Here is a 20878-nt window from a genome sequence, read left to right as displayed (position 1 = left end):
ATCTGCTGTTTGAATACTTGCTATGGATATTTTCTGTGATTTCAGATGCTTTGGATAGGTCACACTGCTTGAGCAAAGCAGAGAGAAGAGACCCTTGGCATTTGTGGCCTTCTGTTTGTGCCTGGTGATCTTACAGTGACTGCCTGGGAGGCTTATGTGCTGGCAGTTTGCTGGGATACCAGTTTACATCACACAAATTTGCTGGCAGCTCCACACTCACACCTCAGCATGGTTTCTTTATTCTGAACCTGTGTTCAGGTAGGAAAGGAAGGAGCCAATCAGAAAAGAAGTGCTTCAGCCTTCAATGAGTGATTGTCACGAGCCAGATGTAGGCTAAGGGCCTCCCTGACAATACTTCTCTTAACCCTATAAGTAATTCTGTATGACGGCCGTTGGCAGAGCAGCTGTCTACATGGGCAAACTGTGGACTTTTAAATGATGACCATTCTGACCAGTGTGAGATGGAACTCCACTGCAGTTCTGATTTGCATTTCTCTAATAATTAACGATCTTGAGCATCTTGTCACATGTCTATTGGCCGTCTGTATGTCTTCTACTTGGAGAAATGTCTATTGAGGCCTTCTGGCCATTTTTTTGGACTGGGTTGCTTATGTTTCTGTTATTGAGTTGTGTGAGCTCCTATACCCTTGAATTTGTGTCCAGAAGTTTCAGAATCAGTTTCAACATGACCTGCTATGTCCCTAGGAATTCAGAGGTAATGGGAGGAATGTATCAAAGGCCGGAATATACCTAGTGCAGTGCTGGGGGTGTTTGTGGCTGACATGAATACCATGAACAGCATATCAAGTGTCTGGGGATTCCAGAGGAGGGAGAAGGTATTTCTGGCTGGAATCAGGCAGTAAATACTGACAATCTTATGGAGACCTGGCAGTAAAAGAGAAGAGAGAAAGAGAATGGAACCTCTAGGGAGAAGCAGAGATAAGAAGTGCATTTTAGCCAGAGGAGATTTGAGCCCACTTATAGGCTGAGGAGACATGTAATAAACACAAAGAGAGTGGGAAAGAAGCTGCAAGTGGCAAAAACAGTGGACAGAGTCAACCAAGAGTAGTGGGCTGGTGGTCAGGGACAACTGCTCCTTGGAAGAAAAGCTATGACAAACCTAGACAGTGTATTAAAAAGCAGAGGCATCACTTTGCTGACAAAGGCCCATACAGTCAAAGTTATGGTTTTTCCAGTAGTCACACATGGATGTGAGAGTTGAACCATAAAGAAGGCTGAGCTCCAAAGAATCGATGCTTTCAAACTGTGGTGTTGGAGAAGACTCTTGAGAGTCCCTTGGACAGCAAGGAGATCCAACCAGTCAATCCTAAAGGAAGTCGACCCTGAATATTCACTGGAAGAACTGATGCTGAAGCTGAAACTGCAACACTTTGGCTGCCTGATGCAAAGAGCGGATTCATTGGAAAAGACCCTAATGCTGGGAAAGATGGAGGGCAGGAGGAGAAGGGGGCGACAGAGGATAAGATGTCCATCCACCCAATGGACATGAGTGTGAGCAGACTCCAGGAGATAGTGAAGGACAGGGAAGCCTGGCGTGCTGCAGCCTATGGGGTCACAAAGAGTTGGACATGACAGTGATTGAAGAACAAGAGGTGCATACACTGATTTCATGTCTCCTCCCTTGTTAAAGAGAACACTCTTCAGATTGATGGGCCTTGGAAACGAATTTTCCAAAACCAATGTGATAACCATATGCAGAAACCTGCTAATGTGCATACCGCCCTACCTTCTTGCTAAACAACAGTTGGAGTCAGTCAAAATGAAATGAAATGCCAACACACTTCAACAGGAATACACATGCTTTGCAACCTTGAACTTGAGTTTAATAGAATAAATCAAACAAATCTGCTTGGATGTCTGAGAGCCAACTGAACTAGTTCCAACTTGACCAGGGGTTTGTTTATTTTGCTGAAGTCCTGTCATTTATGCAAACTGCGTAACAAACAGGGAGTGAGCGGCCACCTACCAGCAAGTCACACTATTTTCAAGCTGGAATGCTAATGGTTTTTATTTTCAGTCCTCATTTTGACTGTACTGTTTTATTTTACCGGGGAGAACTTTTGCAGGTGATTTTTAATACCACTGCTTTTTTTCTGATAAAAAAAGTATTTTCATTTTTCAAAATATGAGAGTAAAGGTTAAAAAATTAAAACCAAATGTTATCTTCTATCCCCAGAAATTTAAAAACTGTCAATGTTTTGGTGTATGTCTTCCAAGTGTTCTATTTTTCCTGAATGTGTGTGTGCATATACATTTTTAAAAATAGGAGTGGAATCATATAGGATGCACTGATTTAGTAACTCACTGTTCTCACCTAATAATACAAGATGACCATAGTCTACGGTCATTTAACGTCTGCATAATATTCTAGCATGTAAAGAAATCATTTTCATTTAACCAACTTCCAAATACTGGCCTTAAAGCTATTCTATTTGGCTGACTTTTAAAAATCATATTCTAAAGAGATACTATTTTACTAGTACTGGCTGAAAAACAATCAGCGACATTCTTAACACAGTTGACACACGGAGCATTATTAAGTTAAAAATTCCATTTCCCTCATCAGGATTTTGATCAGAACTGAAACGGTTTCAGGCTGGGTGCCCTCTTGGAGCGGTGGCAGCCCACATTTCCACTTGGGTCCCCAATCAGGTCCCATCGGACTCCCACCATCCCCATCATGGCCCTGCCTTTGCCAGATTTTCTTACATCTGCAGTTTGGCAATGAGAGGTCTGCTCACTTCCATGTAATCAGAGGCACTGGCTGACTCAGATTACTGTTAAATCTTGACTTTTCTAGTGAACGTATCAGAGCAGAAAAGATGACCACATGAGTCCCCAAACCAGACTGTGTAGAAACAGTCCTTTGTGGGCCAGAAAGAAAGTTTAAGAGAAACACACTCATAGCCTGACAGAAAAAATGTTTCTTCTTAATGCAGTCAGATTAGGCCTCAAAAAAAAAAAATATTATGTCTCAAAAAAAAAAAAAAGGCTGGGTTGTGAAATGATAAATAACTCTTCTCATTGATGTTACTATTATTAAATATTAGATGAGACCAGCTATAACAGCTCAGGATTCCAAGGCTCATTTGCCACTCCCTCCCCCTCCACTGGCACTGAGGAATCCATACATGATGTGTTCACCACCGTGACTGTGGCTATAGTGTCACACATGCCCACATATGGCAAAACTGATCAGACTGTTCATCGTGAATATGTGCAGGTTGTTGTTATGTGAATTGGACTTCAATAAAGCTGTTAAAAAAATTATGACCTCAGGTGCCCCAAATCCACACCTGAGATGTTGATTTAACTGGTCTTAAGCAGATATGCAGATGACACCACCTTTATGGCAGAGTGAAGAGGAACTAAAAAGCCTCTTGATGAAAGTGAAAGAGGAGAGTGGAAAAGTTGCCTTAAAGCTCAACATTCAGAAAACTAAGATCATGGCATCCGGTCCCATCACTTCATGGGGAAACAGTGGAAACAGTAGCTGACTTTATTTTTGGGCACTCCAAAATCACTGCAGATGGTGATTGCAGCCATGAAATTAAAAGACGCTTACTCCTTGGAAGGAAAGTTATGACCAACCTGAAAAGCATATTAAAAAGCAGAGACACTACTTTGTCAACAAAGGTCCATCTAGTCAAGGCTATAGTTTTTCAAATAGGCATGTACGAATGTGAGAGTAGGACTATAAAGAAAGCTGAGCGCCGAAGAATTGATGCTTTTGAACTGTGGTGTTGGAGAAGACTCTTGAGAGTCCCTTGAACAGCAAGGAGATCCAACCAGTCCATCCTAAAGGAGATCAGTCCTGGGTGTTCATTGGAAGGACTGACGTTGAAGCTGAAACTCTAATACTTTGGCCACCTGATGCGAAGAGCTGAGTCATTTGAGAAGACCATGATGCTGGGAAAGACTGAGGGCAGGAGGAGAAGGGGACGACAAAGGATGAGATGGCTGGATGGCATCACCGATTCAATGGACGTGGGTATGGGTAGACTCGGGTAGTTGGTGATGGATCGGGAGGCCTGGTGCGCTGCAGTTCATGGGATTGCAAAGAGTCGGACACGACTGAGCGACTGAATTGAACTGAACTGAAGAGGTTCTCCTAATGTGAAGCCAAGAATCATGAAGCCAAGAATCGTTGATTAACATAAAACGAAGCATTCCAAAGCTAAATGAGAAAATGAATTGATATAATTGATATGACAGTACAAGAGAACATTTTTAAAGAAGTGGTTCTATCATTTTTCAAGTACAAAGAACACATATCTGCCTTTTTAAAGTGCTACCCAGCAAAGAAATTGAGTCTTGCTTCAATAATCTGTAATAGTTAATTAAATCTAACTTTAAAGAGCCTATTGCCTCCTAGGGACTATTCCAGGCAGTTGTTAGATCATGTAGAACTGATACTGTTAAAAGCCCAACATTCTCTGAGGTGGATTAAAACTAGATTAAATCCACAAACTAGTTGAGATACTGATTTATCTAGGAAAAATGAAACACAGAAAATGTCACAATGAACTTGGTATGGCCCCGCGGGGTGACCACAGATTGTCTATCGGACCAGTTCAAATCCAGGAGGTTTTGCTCTGTTTGCCAAGTCATGAAGCTGGGCACAGGCCTTTAAGCAAGAATGTGAGAAAAGCTGTCCTAGAAAATTCAAAGCTTCCTGCCAGAGGGCACCATCATCCTCTCCAGACATTGGAGGCTATATGCCAGCGTTCGATCTATAGATCCCAAGACAGCTTCACATTCGTAATAAAATAGCCAAACCTTCTTATTAGAGAAAATTAATATTCAATATTCACTCACATATGTCTTTACTCTGTTGTTAATAAGAAACTTTGAAGATAATTAGTGTTGGCTTTGACTGCAGTTTGGAACTGCACCCAGCTGGAAAGAGGCCACAGAGCATAGGGTTTCATTCCTCACCAAGGCTGAGTGCTCTCAGAAAGGGATTAGAAGAGAAACGAATGGAACCAACCCTCATTCAGAAAGAAACAATCTCCTTGAGTTAACGGATTGTGGCTGTCACAGGCATGGCTCTTCTCAGTCCTGTCACCCCCAGCCTCTGTAAGACACAGCAAAATAAAATCAGATAAATGAAGTGCTGTGGGTTGGAAAAGGGATGAGAGGTGTGGTGTGCCCGGGGAGCTGCTGGTGATGAGACAAAAACACCTGAGCAGGTGAAAAAGTTGGATGAGGAACAGAGGACAATCTCAAAGGAACATGGCCCCTTTAATCAGAGAATGAATGAATGAATGCCATGCAGGAATTCAAGAGCAATGTTAGAGCTGACCATAGCATTAAGAGAAAAGTAATCTGGCAAAAGGAACGATTTCCAGATACTGACTACTATCACCACTTCAGCTAAAATGAAACAATACTGACTTTTTTTTTACTCAGTAGAAATGAATGAATGATTTTCTATCCCTTACAGGAAAAAGAAAAAAATAACAGCAACTTGTAAATTACCATCAATAACCAGCCAAATGCTTTTCATGGCTCCTTCTCTGCTAACACCCTGCTACAGACATACGAAAAACTGGGGCTCCTCTCAACATGTCCTCCCCCAACGTCCCATCTGTCTGACATCCCCTGTTAGCCTCTCTGCAGAGTCTTTTTAGATTCATGTCCTATCACTCTTCAATTCTCTTTTCATCTCCAACATTTCTCAGGTCATCCCAGGCTCCAGGCACTAGCCTGAGGATCAAATCACCCCACCTTCATCCCAGTGCCTACCTCAGGGGTCCAGGAACTGTTTTGTTTTGGGTTTTTTTGGTGTTGACACGATGCCTTAGTCACACACATACTCCACACACAATGCGATGCTCTGGGTGTTTGAACATCATATTCTGAGAGATCTGTGAAATACCCTCCTTTCAATGAGAAATTCAGCTTTAACAAAATTTCCCCAGGCAAAAACAAGCCTCATACTCCATAGAAACTGTGCATACAAGGCCATGTTTATTTCAACTTCCTAGATAAATAATCTTACAGAAGAAACCTAGGTTCTAACATGACACATATCAAAATTTCTAGTTCTCACTACCAAACCTGAAACCCCTCAATTTATATCCTGCCTATTATATCTCTCTTTTAAGAAGCTGTATTTGATTGACTGGTTTTCCACTCATCAAGACAGGTATGTGTCTCACTTTTGGATTATTCCTGCCACAACCCCAGGTTGGTTTTTAAATCATTACAAAATCAAGTCACAGATGTAGAAAATGAACTTATGTTACCAGAAGGGAAAGGCGAGGGCGGGATAAACAGGAGAGTGGGACGGACACATACACACTACTATATATAAAACAGATAACTAATAAGGACCTCCTGTACAGCACGGGGGACTCTACTCAATACTCTGTAATGATCTACATGGGAAAAAGAGTGTACAAAAGAGGGGGGATATGTATATGTATGGCTGATTCACTCTGCTATACAGCAAAAACTAACTCAACAGTGTAAATCAACTATACTCCAATGAAAATTTAAAAAAATAAATCATTACAAAAAGCAGAACATTGAGACATGAAAAAACAGAGGTAGACTCATAAGGTCCTGCTCAGCACACAGATTTCTGACTCAGGAGCCTCTCAAATTCAGATTCTTATATGGCATTTTAGTCCCACTGCTGCAACTGAGTAGACTTTGAATTTCAAGTCTGCGAACACCATTAAAGTATGGATACAAAAACATAAGCCCATGTGTGTAAACTAAATAGCCCAGGAAAAAATTTTGGTCTGATTCCTTATAGCATGATTTTTTTTTATCACCACACCTGTATTTCATCAAATTTCTTCAAAAGAGCAACCCTGTAATAGTGATTTTGGTATAAAATGATACTCATTATACAGAGAATCATTCCAAGCGGTTTCACATGAAGACTGGAGGATAATTTTGAAGAAGAGATGGAGGTGAAACATGAGAGCATTCTTTAAACATTTGATGCGCTTCCAGGAGGAAAGTGGTTGTCAGTCCTCACTGCCCAGGACACTCCCAAGGTCATTTGCAAAAACATGCTAATGACCTATTTCCAGGGACTTAATTATTCTAGGGTGGGATCTGGCCCTAGATAATTTTTTAAAGCTCATTCCATTGTATATTAGAATCACACCTCTGGAGGTAGATTTTACTTCAGTAGAGAACTGCGAACTTTGTAACAAGAAGAGCTGTCCAAGGAAACAACAGGTCACCTCATCAGGGGCAAGTCCCCTGTCATAGCAAGTGACATGGAGGGGTGGGGTGAAGTGTCTGAGCCCCTATAAGGAACAGTGGAGAAAGGGGGGCCTAAGATCTTTGAGACTGATTTTTTTTCTTCTACACTAGTTTGACCTAGGGTCATTATTTAAGTGAGAGCAACAAAAGAAAGGGGGCTTCCCTAGAGGCTAAGATGGTGTAGAATCCACCTGCAGTGTAGGAGACCTGAGTTCAGTCCCTGGGTTGGGGAGATTCCCTGGAGAAGGAAATGGCAATCCACTCCAGTATTCTTACCCAGGAAATCCCATGGACAGAGGAGTCTGGCGGGCTTCAATCCATGGGGTCCCAAAGAGTCAGACATGACTGGGCCACTAACACTTTCACTTTTTCACTTTTTTTCAAGAAAAGAAAAATGCCTCATTTGCAATGTCATCCTTGGGACAATAAGTGTGTTTTAAAGTCTTTCATATTGTCCACATAAGACTTGTTAATCTGTACAATAACATTAACATTGTATTCTGTTTCAGGATTATTTTAAGGAAATTTCCCTCCACGGTGAATTATTCTGATTTTTGACCCTTTTATCCAAGGGTTATTGTTGCTTAGTTACTAAATCATGTATAGCTCTTTTTTGATCCCATGGACTGTAGCCCACCAGGCTCCTCTGTCCATGGGATTTTTCAAGTAAGAATACTGGAGTGGGTTGCCATTTCCTTCTCCAGGGGATATTCCCAACCCAGGGATAAAATCCATATCTCCTAAAAGGGAAACCTCTTACACTGTTGGTGGGAATGCAAACTAGTACAGCCACTATGGAGAACAGTGTGGAGATTCCTTAAAAAACTGGAAATAGAACTGCCATACAACCCAGCAATCCCACTGCTGGGCATACACACCAAGGAAACCAGAATTGAAAGAGACACGTGTACCCCAACATTCATCACAGCACTGTTTACAATAGCCAGGACATAGAAGCAACCTAGATGTCCATCAGCGGACTAATGGATAAGAAAGTTGTGGTACATATATACCATGGAATATTACTCAACTATTAAAAAGAACGAATTTGAGTCAGTTCTAATGAGGTAGATGAAACTGGAGCCTATCATAAAGAGTCAAGTAAGTCAGAAAGAAAAACAGGTGCATATATATGGAATTTAGAAAGATGGTAATGATGACCCTATATGCAAGACAGCAAAAGAAACACAGATATAAAGAACAGACTTTTGGACTCTATGGGAAAAGGTGAGGGTGGGATGATTTGAGAGAATAGCATTGAAACATGTGTATTATTACCATACGTGAAATAGATCGCCAGTCCAAGTTCGATGCATGCAACAGGGCACTCACAGCTGGTGCACTGGGACAACTCAGAGGGATGGGATGGGGAGGGAGGTGGGAGGGGGTTTGGACAGAGGACACATGTATAACCATGGCTGATTCATGTCAATGTATGGCAAAAACCACCGCAATAATGTAAAGTAGCCTCCAATTATAATAAATTAATTAAAAAAAAAAAAGAAAACCCAAAAGAAGAAAAAAGAAAATCTGTATCTCCTGCATTAGCAGCTGATTCTTTACCATGAGTCACCAGGAAGCACAGTATTGGAGAGTGTATACGATAAGTATAAAAGGTACAAAAAGCAAAAGCATCAGCTCTCACCTATAGCCGACTAGTAGGGAAGAGGGGAGAGAGGCAGGAGGGAGCGTGATCCCTGGAGAAGAGGCATCCCAGGGAGTTAGGACAGGGCAGCTGCAGCAGTGGGTGTACTGTGGAGAAAGTACAGAGAACAGAAGTGTCACCCAGGAGCCAAGAGCTGGGTGGGGAGAAGCAGGACCAGCCCCAGGTTCAGAGTGGAGGGCTGTGGAGCACGGGGCCCGAGCGGTTTTGAGGATGACGGGCATTTCTACTCTGCCTTTCCTCACAGAAGCAATACACTATTCACTCCCTTTGACTGGAAGGTAAAGCATATGTAGAACCCCTCCAGTTTCTGCCCACTCTCCCGTCACACCTGGTCATCAGCATGGCGGGTTTGGGAGAAGAAGCTGCATCGTCTTGGCCCTGAGTCTTCTGGCCTTTCTGGGTCGATCACTGACAACAAGGGTGCCTTTTCTGGACAGGCTCCACCTGCAGTGGGACCAGGAGGGTCAGAATGTCTAAAGGAGGGGCAAGTACCAGGAAGCCCTCTGTGGCCGCACATCTAACCATTTCTCCAATCAGCTTTCACCATAATAAAGCCAGCATCGCTTTGTCTCCACCTATCTGGTTTCTGTGCTATATTTTTCAATGGGTGCAAATGTAGGCTGGGAGCAGAAGTCAGCAATATTACAACTTCCTATAACTTCAAAGGAGACTTAGGTCTGAGAAGCATAACGCACTCAGAAGCCTGACAAAAGAGATAATAAATGCTTCTTAATTAAGTGGTTGTCCTACATCCTAATTTTTGCCCACAGAAAGGGGACAAGAGAGCCCTGTGGCTTCCGTGTGGTTTCTCCCACGTGGTACTTCTTACCCTTGAGGGTTCTCTGCAGGGGACTCCTCTGGCTATATATCTGCCATAGAATTTCTTTTTCCTCTGAGAGACACCACAAACATTTCAGAAACATTTCATTGTTTTCTCCACCCGACAAGAACGACTCTTCCAGGACAGAACGGGGCCAGCAGCACAGGAGAGTACATCCTTTAGATCAGCATGACCCAGATCTTCATCATTTCACAAGGATCATTGCCGGAGATTTAAACACTACATCTGCTTTAAACAAAACTGCAGATGTGATTCCAGGAGTAATACAGAGACAAAGAAAAGACATCACATTTCTTTGAGAGCACCATCATTGTGTCTATTTTAATCAGTTTTTAAGGGATGTTTGGAGACATTCCTATAAAACTGACAAGGTTGACAAGACTACATGAAATTGCCTCCGGGAGGAAAAAAAGAAAGGATTAAACCTTAGGCATGGTGCAAAGCAACCTGCTTTCTCAGAACTATGCTTTGTCATCTTGTCTCTGATCAGAGAGATGTTTCTATGGCAGCAGGTCACACTTCTGACCAGAAGGCAGTCATGTAGGGATTTTTTTTTCTTTCATTTTCTAATTAATTGTCTACCTCTTTGGCAAAGAAGTAATAACAGAAAAAAAAAGTATTTATTTACTAGACAGATCAATACCCCAAGGAAAATCTTGGGTTGATATAATGTGCTTTTCAAGATTTGAAATCCGTATCTGTGCAGTTGAAGGGCTGAGACCTCCTCACACAAAGCAGAGGGAAACCAGTCAAAGGGAAAGGTAACGAATGAAATTTCAGTCACCAGAGTGGTTCACACATCCTGTTAATTACTCTCGCCATTCATAATTAAGTGAGTTTCCTTGTGGACCTTGCTAGCTCTGCTATCAAACAGCACCTACCTTTATGAACTCTTGAAAGGCGCTGTGCGTTATGACAGTCTCCTCACATTTCAGCACCATGCTGTTAATTTCTCTGCTCAATTAGCTGACAACATCACAAATACACATCCTCCAAAGATGGTTCCTAGTTTGGGGCCATCCCTTTTCAGGTGTCATTACCAATGGAATTGACCATTTATTTCAGGTTCTCGTCTTCCCATAAACAGTAACTGACTGCTCAGCCATAAAAAGTATGAAATAATGACATCTGCAGCAACACGAATAAACCTAGAGATGATCACACTAAGTCAAGTAAGTCCGACAGAGAAAGACAAATACCATATGATATCACTTTTATGTGGAATCTAAAATATGACACGAGGCTTCCCTTGTAGTTCAGGGGTAAAGAATCCATCTGCCAATGCAGAAGATATGGGTTCAATCCCTGATCTGGGAAGACCCCACATGCTGCACAGCAACTAAGCCCACGTGCCACAACTATTGAGCCTGAGCTCTAGAGCCTGGGAGCCACAACTGCTGAGCCTACGTGCTGCAAGTACTGAAGCCCGAGAGCCCCAGAGCCCGTGCTCCAGCTCGTGCACTGCAACTAGAGGTAGGCCCCACTTGCCACAACCAGAGAAAAGCCCATGCAGCAGTGAAGACCCAACATGGCCAAAAATAAATAAAATTATGGTTAAGCTATTAAAATACGACACAAATGAACTAATCTACAAAACAGACTCACAGACATAGAGAACGGAGCTGTAGCTGCCAAGGGGTAAGGGGGGATAGATTGGGAGTTTGGGTTTAGCAGATGCAAAGAATATAGAATGGATAAACAAAAAAGTCTTACTGTATATAGTACAGGGAACTATATTCAATATTCTGTGATAAACCATCATGGACAAGAATATGAAAAAGAATATATATATGTGTATAACTGAATCACATTGCTGTCAGCAGAAATTAACACATGGTAAATCAACTATACTTCAATAAAAATTTTTTTTTAAGTAATGACTGAATGCCTCATGATTTTCTCCTTTGGCCTCACAATATGCTTTCCATAATTTGATCAAACAACACTGGTATTTCTAAGGATACTTTAAGATAACAGCCATCTGTAGCCTACTGTAAGTGCTAAGGAGAAAAATAATTTCCTGGTAATGGGATAACTATTTCAGCAATTCAACTGAGAGTTCAGGGCATAATCACCTATAGAATTTGTTTTCTTTTCACTCAGACATTCAGACCTCAATCCCAAATCTATGGGCAATGGGCAGGCGACTTTTCTTTTCTTTTCTTTCCTTCTTCTTTTGTAAGTTGCAGAGGTAACACATGCTTCTGGTTAAACATCGTCACCTAACAGTCACTCACTGCTCATCTTTCTGATATTATGGCAGCCCTTGGAGTCAATAATAATGTGCACAGAAAGAGGGAAGCAGCCGTCAATGTCTTGCACTAAACTGCATCCACAGCTTTTTTAACACTGAAAGCTGCTCTCACTAATGCTGGGCAAGTGGGTTCATGTTGATTTCAGGAGAGAAATAAAAGCATGACCCTCTGGAAGCCACATCCATAGAAGCTACACCTGTGGACACAAAGAACACGAAACAAAACCCAGGAGGCAGGAGAGGTGTGGTCACCCACTGCCTTGAAAGGAATGGAGCACTGTTCTGCACTTCCTTGGTCTTCCCCGAAGTTCAAGGCCAGTGCTATAGGACTGGCTGACATATTTCTGAACTAGAGCTTCTCTCACCAAACAAAAGAGTTCTGTGCTTCTATGAAGCATCCACTTCCAAAGCGTATTTTGAGAAGAAAGACAAGCCCACTCACAGAAAACGAGCAGAAGGACCTCTCTGGGAACACTAATGGCTGGCATGATCTTAGGAATCGACGTCTACTAAGAGAGTATAGTAATAAACGGAACAAGAGATGACAGTCCATCTTGAAATGGTCCACACTGCACCCTGAGCAATAAAAGCTACACTGATTCATTACACTAGCTGAGGGGTGAAATTTTATCTAATACATATCTGGTATGTACATTTACCCTTGCAAAAACACTCAAGTACTTAGAAAGTACACCATCATCCTCATTTTTAAGTTATTATCAAGGTCAGTACTTAATTTGATTGATTAAAACATTTAATATAATTGCACCATTTTTATATAACTACAAAGATTTTTCTGGGCTTAATTTTCTGTCTGAAATTTTATTTGCTCATCAGTATAGTGGCTTTAGATGGTGATACACAGATCCTTTCCAGCAACTTAAGGGCAAGCAGAACTCATTTAAAAAATTCTGTTCTGAATTTTAAAAATTATTCTGAGAGTTTTTCAGGAGTGATTCTCCTCTACCTATTAACATAAGCTCTAAAAATATCTCCCAGCTCTTTTGATAATGAGAGGCACTAATAGGATATGTATGCTTAATGAGTTTGGCCCAAAACATCTCAGTATGTTTACCCTGGATAGTGTGCTATCATATGGATCTTTCTTTCACATTTCTATTATTCTTTGGTTCATTTTTATCTTCTTTAAGTAAAACAAGTGCCGTCATCCCCATAACTGTTCTTAAAAGATAACGTTAGTCATTGTGTTCTCACAACTGGCTTCTTATCTGGCAGTTAATCTCCCTGGGGAGTACTATGGATGCTTTATTTCCAGATGCTCTCCAATTAGCTTCCTTGTTTCATAACTCTTCCCAGCTCACATTCACAATTTTCTCCTTATACATCTTCCTCCTCTTAACATATGTCTTTTCCTCCTAATATATTTCAAGGAAGATACAGGATTTTGATTGCTTATAATTCAACCCTACTATTGCTTGTTCACCAACTTGCATGAGAACTGAGGTTTTTTTTTTTAATTTCCATCTTGCTATTTATTTATTTATTTTTAAATTTTATTTTATTTTTAAACTTTACAATATTGTATTAGAGGTTTTAATTTTCAAAATCCAAATAAAATAAAACCGCATGTCTATCAAATGTTGTCCTGTCTAAGCTGTCGTGTTAATTGCTGATGTATAGCACAAGGATTCAGTTTTACATATATGTGTGTGTATATATTCTTTTTCATATTCTTTCCATTATGGTTTGTCACAGGATACTGAATATAGCTCCCTGTGCTATACAGTAGGACCTTGTTGTTTATCTCAATCTGTCTTTTTATAAGTTTGGAAGGTCTATATTAAATACCATCCTGATGAATAAGACATGGCTAAGACAGAAAGAAGTGAGAGCTCAATTCAAAGTTAGAGCTCTCATTTCAAAGCCACCCGTTTCTTTCCAAGAAAGTTATACTCCACTGTCATGTCAACACCGAAAAGTCCTCTGGATAAGACAAAATGTTTATGCCCAAACTACAGATACAGCTTAAAACAGGGGTGGATAAAAAATGATTTTATTTCGTGCAAATGGATTAAAATTAGCTCCCTTTCCAACCCAGGTCTCCTGCATTTCAGGCAGATTCTACCAGAGAAGCCCAAGAACACTGGAGTGGGTAGCCTACCCCTCCTCCAGGGGATCTTCCCAACCCAGGAATTGAACCTGGGTCTCCTGCACTACAGGTGATTCTTTACTGCCTAAGCCACCAGGGAAGCCCCTGATAGTACGTACAGCCTGACTACTCATGTTACACTTATTCTGTGAGAATTTTAATATTGCAGCTTGACTTTTTAAGGTGGCCAGGGTTTCTCTCTCCAATTCTTCCATTGGCTTCCATTCTATGGTTGCCCTAAATCTCCCATAGTCCAAAGTAGAAACCCAATAAACCCCTGCATAACCTGGATGTCTCCAGACCCTCAGTATTATATCCTTTCTATTACATGACACTGTCTCAGAGCTCTGTAAAAAAACATTTTTCAGAATTGTGTGTGTGTGAGAGAGAGAGAGGAAGAGAAAGGGGTAGGGGATAGGAGAATAGAACAGGAAGAAACTGTTCATAGTAAATATCTCCTTATTATGGTAAGAACATGTTGGTAAAAGAAAAGTGCCTGTAACCAAGGGCTAGTGAAAAAAACCACAACTCTTTGAAAACAAACACCTAACTCTGTTCCCCCTCACACAGCCTAAAATAGCAGGTACAGAAAGCAGCCTGACACAGACAGCTATGAAGGACTCACTATGTCTCTAATATGAGTTTTAACATTACGGTAGGTGCTAGGAAAAAAGACTATGTAGGCATAAAGAAGGAGAAGGCAATGGCACCCCACTCCAGTACTCTTGCCTGGAAAATCCCATGGATGGAGGAGCCTGGTAGGCTGCAGTCCATGGGGTTGCTAAGAGTCGGACACGACTGAGCGACTTCACTTTCACTTTTGACTTTCATGCATTGGAGAAGGAAATGGCAACCCACTCCAGTGTTCTTGCCTGGAGAATCCCAGGGACGGGGGAGCCTGATGGGCTGCCATCTATGGGGTCGCACAGAGTCGGACACAAGTGAAGTGACTTAGCAGTAGCAGGCATAAAGAAACAACATAAGAGAAATAAAAGAATAATAACCTTGTTTGAGATGGAGTGAAATAGGCTGAAAATACAATGAGAAGCTAGTGTGAACTGTGTATTAGCATGCTACGGTTTAATTTACTAAAACTCATTTTTGATGTGTCATACTAAGGTATTGCCTACAATGTCATATGCAGTTCATTAGTGTTTGTGCTTAATAATCATATGTTCAAATCTTTGGAAGTATTCCATAACACAGATCACTGAAATTTTATTTATATTACACAAATGTTAGTTTTTTATTCAAGTATAGTTGCTTTACAATGTTGTGTTAGTTTCTGCTATACAGCAAAGTAATTCAGTTAAACATATATATGTGTGTGTGTATATATATGTGTGTGTGTGTGTGTGTGTGTGTGTATACATTCTTGTTCCTGTTCGTTTCCACCATGGCTTATCAGAAGATATTGAATGTAATTTGCTGCACTATGCAGTACGCCCTTTTTTTTAACCCTTCTATGTACAACAGTTTGCATCTGCTAATTCCAAACTCCCAGTCAGGCCTTCTCCCGCCCACCCTCTGCCTTGACAACCCCCTTGTTCTCTGTGTCTGTGAGTCTGTTTCTGTTTCATGGATAAGTTCATTTGTGTCATATTTCAAATTCTACATGTAAGCAATATTATTTTCTATTTTCTTTCTCTGACTGACTTCACTTATATGACAATCTCTAGGTCCCTCCATGTTGCTGCAAACAGCATTATTTCATTCTTTTTTAATGGGTCAGTAGAATCCCATTGTACATATGCACCACATCTTCTTTATCAAATGTTGATTTTTAAAGGGCTTAAAAATAAATATTATTAAACCTTGTGACATAATTTTCAAAGTCACAGGTAAGTACTGATTAATCAACAACAAAACATGTCAATATTTTCTGCTTGAGAATCTTTCCATCACTGTAACAGCACTGAGAGGCAAGGAAATATGTTTAAAAAAATTTACCATTACTTTAAATGAAGTTTAAATCCTTTACAGATTCTGCATAATTAGTATAGAAAGAAAGAACATATTCAAGGAATTTCTTAGAAAAACAAAGTCTGTCTTAAACTGAAATGTAGTTATACAACATGGTAAACCAACTGTGCTTCAATAAAATCTTGCTTGTTTTGGAAAACAATTTTTAATTAAAACATAAAAATAACATTTAAAAAATAAAAATGCAATTAAAACCTATAAATAGGTTTTCTGAAGATGAACAGAGAAAGAATGTGAAAGCATTTTATAAAAGGAAAATGATTACCACGAAGTATGTGTCAGAATCATCACTAATATTGTCATTTTAGCTATAAAATTACCTGAAGGAAAAAAAGCAGGACACAAAATTAACATACAGTATGGCCCCAATACTTTATTTTTTAAATAAAAGGCTTAGGAATCATTCTCTCTGTATTGTAGATAGGGACCTGAAACTAGCAAATTCACAGCTCAAAGAAAATCAATGGGGAGAGTAAATCACTCTGCTCTTCAATCACTTTGTTTTCTGTTCAGTCTTTGCAGCTTATTTTGAGAATTCCATGGTTTTAGGTACTGTTAGGATATGAAGAGTTTACAGATGACAGAGCCTCTGACCTGCCCTACGGAGATTACTGACACTGAGTCAATCATGTTCGGTCCAACAGGAGGGAAAATGGCAGCAGCCCCCACAGAAAAGGAGACGCATTTTTAAGACATGCTCTATCACACAGAGTGGACCTGCAGCAAGAAGAGGTCTGCAGGAAGTGGGGCTTCCAACCTCCTCCACTTCAACATGCCCTTTCTTAGACAATACCCCCTCCAGGGCCACTTCACAAGATCATTTGCCTGCAGGTTCAGAGAACATGTCTCCCTTCTCCTGTGCCTCTCTTTGCTGAGCTGCAATACCAGCAACACAGCCTTCAAACACTCTGTTCCATGGTAAAATCAGTGCTTCAGATAAACAGTATCTCAACCAAATGTTCTAAGTTCTATGGTACTATAGCTAACATATGTTTATATGGAAGGGGCTGCAATAAGCACTTTATGTGCATTATCTCACTTCAAAGACAGCTTTGAGAGACAGTACCATCAATATCCCCATTGATGCAGCCACTGTGGAAAACAGTATGGAGTTACCTTAAAAAAAGAAATACTAAAAACAGATCTAACATATGACTCTGCAATCCCATTCCTGGGAATATATCCAGAGAAAACACTAATTCCAAAAGATACATGTACCCCTATATTCATAGCAGCACTATTTACAATAGCCAAGACATGGAAGCAACCCAAGTATCCATCAAAAGATGAGCAAATAAAGAAGATGTGGGGCATATATACTGTGGAATATTACTCAGCCATAAAAATGAATGAAATAATGTCATTGGCAATAACATGGATGGACCTAGAGATTATCATACTAGGTGAAGTAAGCCAGGCAGAAGAAGACAATTATCACATGATATCACTTGTATGGGGAATCTAAAAACAAAATAAAACAAAACAAATGAACTTATTTACAAAACAGAGACAGACCCACAGACACAGAAAACAAACTTATGATTACCAAAGGGGAAAGGAGGGGAGGGATAAATTAGGATTTGGGGATTAACATATACATGCTACTACAATCAACAAGGACCTACTGTGTGGTACAGGGAACTCTACTCAGTGTTCTGTAATAACCTACGAGGGAAAAGAATCCGAAAAATAATTGATATATGTATATATTTATGTATAACTGAATCACCTTAATGTATACCCAAAACTAAACACAACATTGTAAATCAACTATACTTCAATACAAAAAGAAAAAAAACAACGCTGAGAGAATTTAAGTTGAGCTGGGTCTAACCCAGGTCTGTGTATCTCTGGCCCAAGCTCATTTGTATACGTGAAATATTTCAAACTAACTGAGAAGCACAGTGTATAATGAGTTGGCCAACAAGTTCGTCTGGGTTTTTCTGTACCATATGGAAAACCTGAATGAACTTTTTGGCCAACCCAGTAACGCACATTACCCAGCTTGACACAAATATTCTTGAAATATATGGGTAATACTTGCCATAAAAATACATCTTAAACTATAACGGAGATTCTCTAGTCAAAACAAAGGGACCACGGGGAGATGAGGATGAAAGGGAATTTACAACTCCATAAACTAAGTCCCATAAGCACAGTGCCATCACTAAGATGGCACTTCCTAAAAGTTCACTGGACACATAACATTTTCTTTTAATTTAAATTTATTTATTTTAATTGGAGGCTAATTACTTTACAATATTGTATTGGTTTTGCCATACATCAACATGAATCTGCTACGGGCATACACGTGTTCCCCATCCTGAGCCCCCCTCCCACCTCCCTCCCCACACCATCCCTCTGGGTCATCCCAGCGAACCAACCCCGAGCATCCTGTATCCTGCATAGGACCTGGACTGGTAACTCGTTTCTTATATGATATTATACATGTTTCAATGCCATTCTCCCAAATCATCCCACCCTCACCATCTCCCAGAGTCCAAAAGACTGTTCTATACATCTGTGTCTCTTTTGCTGTCTCGCATACAGGGTTATCATTACCACCTTTCTAAATTCCATATATATGTGTTAGTATACTGTATTGTGTTTTTCTTTCTGCCTTAGTTCACTCTGTATAATAGGCTCCAGTTTCATCCACCTTGTTAGAACTGATTCAAATGTATTCTTTTTAATGGCTGAGTAAATACTCCATTGTGTATATGTACCACAGCTTTCTTATCCATTCATCTGCTGATGGACATCTAGGTTGCTTCCATGTCCTAGCTATTATAAACAGTGCTGCGATGAACATTGGAGTACACGTGTCTCTTTCAATTCTGGTTTCCTTGGTGTGTATGCCCAGCAGTGGGATTGCTGGGTCATAAGGCAGTTCTATTTCCAGTTTTTTAAGGAATCTCCACACTGTTCTCCATAGTGGCTGTACTAGTTTGCATTCCCACCAACAGTGTAAGAGGGTTCTCTTTTCTCCACACCCTCTCCAGCATTTATTGCTTGTAGACTTTTGGATTGCAGCCATTCTGACTGGCGTGAAATGGTACCTCATTGTGGTTTTGATTTGCATTTCTCTGATAATGAATGATGTTGAGCATCTTTTCATGTGTTTGTTAGCCATCTGTATGTCTTCTTTGAAGAAATGTCTATTTAGTTCTTTGGCCCATTTTTTGATTGGGTCGTTTATTTTTCTGGAATTGAGCTGCAGGAGTTGCTTGTATATTTTTGAGATTAGTTCTTTGTCAGTTGCTTCATTTGCTATTCTTTTCTTATTAAAAACATGACAACGGGGAACGTGGGCTGAATTGGGAGATTGGGATTGACGTATAAACACTACAATGTACACTGTGTAGCACAGGGAGCTCAGGTCGGTGTTCTATGATGACCTAGAGGAGTGAGATGAGAGGGTGGGGGGTGGGAGGCTCTAGAGAAAAGGGATATATGTATATATAGCTCACTCCCTGATGACTCAGATGGTAAAGAATTTGCCTGCAATGTGGGAGATTCGTGTTCAATTCCTGGGTTGGGAAGATCCCCCTGGAGAAGGGAATGACAATCCACTCCAGTATTCTTGCCTGGAGAATTCCATGGACAGAGAAACCTCACAGGCTACAGTCCAGGTTTCACAAAGAGTCAGACATGACTGAGCGACTAACACTTTCACTTTTCATAGCTGATACACTTTGTTGTATAGCAGAAACTAACACAATACTGTATAGAGCAATTATATTCCAAAAAAAAAAAGACTAAGAGGTCACAAAAGATCAAGTGATTAAAACAGGATCTCAGAGGGAGCAGAACACCCTCTGTAGTGAAAATGCTACCATTCAGCCCCACCCCCCGCCCCAGGATGGTCCTCTGTTCCTCTCCCTTGTGCCCCACCCCCAGGCTTCGCCTCCAGCAGCCAAGAGAAGATGCAGCTGCAGAGGCTGAGTGCTGGGGACAGCATCCGTCTTCCTGCCCCAGCAATCAGAATGGGATGTGAAACAGTATGTAAGACAGCAGTTAGTTAGCTCTGGGCAGGAGTGCAGAGGATGGAGGTGGGAAAAGGAATTCAACTAAACTGATGATGCTCTGCTTCTTAAGCCAGGCAGAGAAAATGGTGAAGCTCCCTTTATCAACCTTTATCATTTTATACGTATGAAATAATTTCATACATACGTAATACACAGGGCAGAGGTAGCAGATAGAAGAAAATTTAGAGTGAGTCAGAAACAGGAGTAAGCGATAGCATAAGAAAGATGAAAGGTAAAAAGGGAGAGGAAGTGAGTAAAAAAAAAATCAAGGTAGAGTGGGTAGGGAGGGAGACCGAGCAAGAACACAGATAGGAGAACATCACCAGAGTCAGATAGGAAAGGAGGACGTAAGGACATATAAATGAGAAAATGATGAGCGAGTGATGGGATTAAAATTAAAAGGACTTTCAAATGTAACTACATGCTCTGAGCTTGCTTTACCAGGGAACTTCAGGAACGCAAACATGAACTATTTTGACTGATAAGGTTCCAAAATAAAATCTAAGGGTACCTTGGCCATTGCATGAGTCAGTATTCCAGATAAACACATTTAGCATTTTAGGCTCTGAACTTTATTTTTGGTGGTGATTTTGCTAAAATGTGTCACACTTCATGGCCTTCAGGGTCATCACCAAGAATGTAAGTCAGTAATACACTCAGGGTCTGCTACTGCTGCTGCTAAGTCACGTCAGTCATGTCCGACTCTGTGTGACCCCATGGACAGCAGCCCACCAGGTTCCTCTGTCCA

At 40.7% G+C, this 20878-nt stretch overlaps 1 protein-coding gene across 23 annotated transcripts in view; it reads right to left on the bottom strand.

Moving 5' to 3' along the window:
• NRCAM (neuronal cell adhesion molecule) overlaps positions 1-20878 on the bottom strand; it is a 318724-nt gene that overhangs the window by 258082 nt on the left and 39764 nt on the right. Inside the window, exon 2 of one of the 23 annotated variants that reach the window (XM_027539626.1) lies at positions 8894-9000. The exons of 21 other annotated variants lie outside the window; for them this stretch is intronic. The gene's annotated coding sequence lies outside the window, so the exon portion shown is untranslated. Of the gene's footprint in view, positions 1-5011; positions 5069-8893; positions 9001-20878 lie in introns of those variants that run through there. One more of the 23 variants, XM_027539627.1, reaches the window with a different exon arrangement.

This window comes from Bos indicus x Bos taurus, chromosome 4, assembly GCF_003369695.1.
Source record: "Bos indicus x Bos taurus breed Angus x Brahman F1 hybrid chromosome 4, Bos_hybrid_MaternalHap_v2.0, whole genome shotgun sequence".
NCBI classification, from domain to species: Eukaryota; Metazoa; Chordata; class Mammalia; order Artiodactyla; family Bovidae; genus Bos; species Bos indicus x Bos taurus.
This window is presented reverse-complemented; position numbering and strand designations above follow the sequence as displayed.